The following is a 5,808-nucleotide window of genomic DNA, read 5'->3' as shown; positions in this document are numbered from 1 at the left end:
GAATTATTTTTATCTAGCATTCCCTAGGTATAGACACAGATGACATCAAATTATTTCCCAAACTTTTAGCCAAATGGTCAACCAGGGCCTCCAAAGAAATACTTTGCTTGGCCTACTCCAGGCATAGGCAAACTCGGCCCTCCAGATGTTTTGGGGCTACAACTCCCATCATCCCTGACCACTGGTCCTGTTAGCTAGGGATGATGGGAGTTGTAGCCCCAAAACATCTGGAGGGCCGAGTTTGCCTATGCCTGGCCTACTCAGATAACATATTTTGTCATAGTTTAACATGCTTGTAAACACGCGAGATAAAATCTTTATTCTGCAGCCCTCATCCCCAAATAAAGGGGAATTATTATTTCACATCCCTTATGATGCACTTGCTAAGCTCCCAAATGCATTGCGAGTGGCATTCAACTAGGTTTTACTCAAAGTGCACCCACTGAAATTAATGGACCTAGCTTAGCTATGTTCCTTAATTTCAACAGGTCTACTCTGAATAAATACCACCCTGGAATCTTACATATCCATTATTTTATGACTGTGTATCCTACAATATACCACTAACTGTCCCTATAAGCACAAGTACCATAAACACAAATAAGTACTTAAAGTAAGTGCTGTCAAAACACCTAGACCAAGGATAGGGAACTTCTGTTCTGCCAGATGTTGTTAAACTCCAGCTCCCATCAGCCCCAGCCAACATGGCCAACAGTCAGGAATGTTGGAAACTGTAGTCCAGTAGCAACCAGAGGACCACAGGCTTCCCATCCTTGGTCTAGAAGAACCACCTGTCAGCTCAGAAATGCTGTTATGGAAGTGCAGTAGGCAGGGTTGCTGCGCATGTATGTATATTATTTGATTGCTTTACAGTTTTAACTGCATACCCTCCAACATTTATCCAATGAAAAAAGGGGTGTTCTATTCCGTAATAATAATTTTACTACTTATATACCACCCATCTGACTGGGTTGCCCCAGCCACTCTGGGCAGCTTTGCAACAACAATAACAACCACATCAAACATTAAAAATTTCCCTATACAGGGTTGCCTTCAGGTGGCTCTGGGCTTGGATAACTCCATACCCTCTAACATTTAAACGATGAAAATAGCAACAGCCTACCATACCCTCCAATGTCCTAAGGAAAAGCGGGACAATCCAGAATCAAATCAGAAACTGGGATGGCTTCTGTAAACCCGGGGCTGTCCTTGGAAAATATGGACTCTTGGAGGGTCTGCACTTGATCCATTTTCATAAATTAATGTTGGGGGGAGGCAGAGATGGATTTAGGGCAGGACAACTGGCTTTGCCGCACTAGGTGCCAAGCCTAGGGGTCACCACAGGGTGTCAAGGGAGTGAATTGAGCAGAACAGGAAGTGGGGTGCCAAATTTTGGCCCTGCATAGGGCACTGCAGAAATCTGAAACACCAAATTCTGCCCCTGGGCGTGGAGTGAGACTAGAGTGCCCTAATCTACGTGCATTCAACTGACAACATGAAAAGACCTTAGGTACAAACGGGATCTCTCAAAATGCGGGCACTTCACCCGAACAAGTATATATTTGTACAGTTTGTAGGCACATAGAATGTTTTCATGCATGTAGGCTTGGGGGGGGGGGCATGGCCTGCCACTGTGATCCTGCCACATCCCTTTTGCAGAGTCATTCACCCAAGCTTGTCTGAAAGGGGCTTTGATGACTGGCATCTGTATGAAAAAGTATTGTGTTTGAGATGACAAGAAAGTTCTATCTGTGGTGTTTGATCACACTTGAGTCACCACATCGTTTCTGTGCAAACCAGCCCACAGAGTGCCTAATGAAATCCATCTAGCACTGGCAGCATTTTTATTACGTTGTGGAATGCTCAAAGCACTTCTCCCATATTATGTGGAGAATATATTGTCCTTGGTAATCCTTACAATAACACGATAAGGAAGGACAGCATCGTTATCCCCACAAACCAGCCTTTCAAGGTCATCCTTAACAGAACATGCCCCAATCCCTTATATTTCAAGTAAAAAAAATCTCTATTTCAGTGAGGTGTCCCTACTTTCTCAATAGTCATGACACAAATTCATTACAATAGCTGGTATAGCATAGGAGAAAACCAGAAATCATGATCTGTGAGTCCTGAGCTCACCTCTCACATCAGCTTTGCCCTCACTCAGTGGCCGTAAGCAAAACCCTTTTCTCTCACAATCACCCCCCCCCCCATCACCTCACCTGCAGTATGAGGAAATAATTCTGGAATACCTCACAGGGCTGTCATAATTAATGACTCTGCATGTGATTGTGAGGTGTGGTGACATGTGTGTAATGCTATTACCATTACTAGCTAAATTGTGTCAAGTTTGATAGACTAGGAGAAAGAGAAGTCCAGTCTTTTCCCCAGCCCCTTTCCCTTATTCTTCCCTCTAGCACTGTGGCAACTGCATCAAGTAGAACATGGGGTGGGGTCAACCCACCATTCCCAAACATGCTCCTGCTGCTGTTTCCCAAAGCTGAGAACTGCCTTCAGGTCATGGGGAAGAGGTAAGGAACACTTCTCCATGCGAAGAAAATGCCAAAGAACCTTGATCTTTAAGAAGAAGACTCCAGTTCATTTGACCAGGGGAATATTCATTCACTGACATTCTGTCACTCCCAGTCATGGCTTCAAACTGCCATTGAATCCATACTCCTGAATTAACAGAAATCACAAATCCATTTTTTTTCCTATGAAAAGCTGTCAGCATGGATAATCCTTAATTGCCCCATGCATTCTTCATATGTGAGTATTAATACTGAAACCTAGGTGCTGTTAGATTGTCCTTTTTTATATAAAAAAGATGATTTGATAGCAATAAAAAGCAATGCAAAATTCAGCGATATGCAAACATTTAAATGGTAACTCTATTAGGGGATATTTATACAGTATGCTGGTCTGCTCACTTACCAACTATATGGGTGAATTAAAAATGGTCTTTTTCTCTTTGGTATAGTCAGTCACGACTGGACCTAATGGTCAGGGGTCCCTTTACCTTTACCTTTAACTAACCCATTTACATCAGTTTTACTCCCCCTTTTCCCCTAATCAAAACAAATATTTATGTAAGTTTGGATTTTGACTGCTGGGCTTTCTAAGCTCAAGGAAAACTCTCTCCCATATTACAGGCAGCTCTTTCGTGTTAAGAAGGACACATTAAAGGCAAGGAGGAGGATGAGCTGATTCACCTCTGGAGATGAGGGAAATTGGCTGGCTGGCAATTGCTCTTGCCTTGATAGGGAGTTAAATTGGACCCTCCATGGACCCTCCTGTCTCTAATCAGGAGATGATGGCAGGTCAACAGCAGCACCGATCCATCACAACCCATTTCAAAGTTCTTTGTGTGGAGGCAGAGAACGAAACCTCGCACAGCCACTCACTGATCAAAATTGTCCTGGGAGATAAATTTCTATTTCTCATGAGCCTGTTCTGCAGGGGCAAAGATTTGGTTTTCCCATTCTCCACTGCATCCAAGACTGCAGCCTATGGAACTCAATGACAGCCCTGGACAACGAGACCTGCTCTTTCATCTGCACAGTGATGTCCCAATACCCCTTTCTTGGTCATTCTACAGTGGGATGGAATGGTGAGACATGAGATGGAAACTTAAGACACAATATGCAGATAAATATGAAATAGAAATTCCCAGAAATGCTCACATGCTGAGCCCTCACACCCACATATCACACATTTCAGCAAAGATTAAAAACGGAAGATGAATTACTACACTAATCAAGTTATAATTACAGCTTATGCATACAGTGGTGCTTGAGAGAAGGCGAAGAGGCTGACATGTGCTGAGCGGGAACGGAACAGGCACCAACTGTTGTATGAGTCATGGAACTTACAAATGACTAAGTGGAGACAGAAGCCTACCTGCATTTCAAGAAAGGGCATGAGAAGGGATGATAGTGATGATGAGAACAACAACAACAACAACAATACTTGGCCCATCTGACTGAGTTTCCTCAGCCACTTTGGGTGGCTTACAGTACATATAGAAACATAGTAAAATGTCAAACATTAAAAACTTCCCTACATAGGGCTGCTTCCAGATGTCTTCTAAAAGTGTAGTTGTTTATTGCCTTGACATCTGACGGGAGGGCATTCCACAGGGAGGGTGCCACTGCCAAGAAGGCCCTCTGCCTGGTTCCCTGTAACTTCACTTTTTGCAGTGAAGGAACTGCCAGAAGGCCCTTGGAGGTGGACCTCAGTGTCCAGACTGAGTGATGGGGGTGAAGATGCCCCTTTAGGTAAACTGGGCTGACGCCATTCAGGGCTTTAAAGGTCAACACCAACACTGTGAATTGTGTGCAGAAACGTACTGGGAGCTGCTGAAGATCCTTTAGGACTGGTGTTACATGGTCCCGGTGGCCACTCCCTAAAGAGCATCCTCAAGGTATTTCAACACTGGCAAGTCATGAAATCATGGCAGTCCTACCCCTGCCTGCGTAATACTTGGCAGCAACCTTAAAAAGGGAATGCATCTGAGAGCGGCAGTATTGTAGTAGGATCCTGCATAAGCCACATTGTGCACAGAAATTCTGAAGGGAAAATCTGTATTAAAATCTGTATATTTTAGTATTGCTTTGTTCTGGTAATGTTGTAAAATTCGCACTTGTTCTCTAATTAGCCAAATGCCCAACATTCAGACAGTGTTTACACAGAGCAGGACTGGGTTGCCTATAGCCCTCCAGATGTTGTTGGACTCTAACTCCCATTAGCCAAAATGGGCAACAGTCAGGGGTGATGAGAGCTATAGTCTAGCAACATCTGGGAAATCACCACCTCTGATAGAGGGAGAGGAACTGAACTTCTCAGGGCACACAAAGACACCCCATAGTGGGTACCTATTGGTGGAGGCAACACAATCACTGCCATAGGTGATATCTGCCATTTACTCCCACCTGTTGTTATTGCTTCCACAGTTTTCCATATCACTTATATGAGAACACTTAAGAGGTACTTGTAGACATGTTTGGGATTACTTGCCCCTGCTTTAAGCCCAGTATTTGGGTGAGGGTCCTGTTTTGGCCCCTTTTCAAATAGTAATCCGTTTACACTGTCTTACAGAATCCAGTTACAAATAGGTAGCCGTGTTGGTCTGCCATAGTCAAAACAAAAAAATTCCTTCCAGTAGCACCTTAAAGACCAACTAAGTTAGTTCTTGGTATGAGCTTTCGTGTGCAAGCACACTTCTTCAGATACACAGTGTATCTGAAGAAGTGTGCTTGCACACGAAAGCTCATACCAAGAACTAACTTAGTTGGTCTTTAAGGTGCTACTGGAAGGAATTTTTTTGTTTTTACAGAATCCAGACATTGTTGCTAAGAAATGAGCTAGTCTTATTGGCCCAGCCCATTCCCACTCCACTTCAATCTCAATGTCTCCACCTTGGGTTCAATTTCCTGTTGCCATGCTAGAGACTGCAGCAGATACAGTCAAACCTCGGTTGTCAAATGTAATCCGTTTCGGGAGACTGTTTGACTTCCAAAACATTTGACAACCGAGGCGCGGCTTCCGATTGGTTACAAGAGCTTCTTGCAGTGAAGCAGAAGCCGCATTGGAGTTCCGAAAAACATTCGAAAACTGGAGCATTTACTTCCAGGTTTTCGGGAGCCGAAATGTTCAAAAACGGAGCCATTCGAGAACCGAGGTTTGACTGTATATTGTAATGACCATCTTAAGATGACATGTTTGCTGGGCAAACAATGTGCAATCAAACCCAATAAAGAACATCTCCAGATTTCAGTATGAGAAGAGCAATTGGCCCATGGAAGAAAG

The 5,808-nt window shown here is 43.7% G+C and overlaps 1 long non-coding RNA gene across 1 annotated transcript; it reads left to right on the top strand.

The window, feature by feature from the left end:
- The first annotated feature begins 2,340 nt into the window (after positions 1 to 2,340).
- Positions 2,341 to 4,080, top strand: LOC310707598. Its single transcript, XR_014526607.1, has 2 exons — positions 2,341 to 2,531; positions 3,153 to 4,080. It is a non-coding gene; the product is annotated as an uncharacterized lncRNA (long non-coding RNA).
- The last annotated feature ends 1,728 nt before the right edge of the window (positions 4,081 to 5,808 follow it).

Source organism: Podarcis liolepis, assembly GCF_965112155.1.
Source record: "Podarcis liolepis genome assembly, chromosome: 5".
Classification (NCBI taxonomy): Eukaryota; Metazoa; Chordata; class Lepidosauria; order Squamata; family Lacertidae; genus Podarcis; species Podarcis liolepis.
The sequence above is the reverse complement of the archived record's forward strand: the minus strand, read 5'-3'. Positions and strand labels throughout refer to the sequence as shown.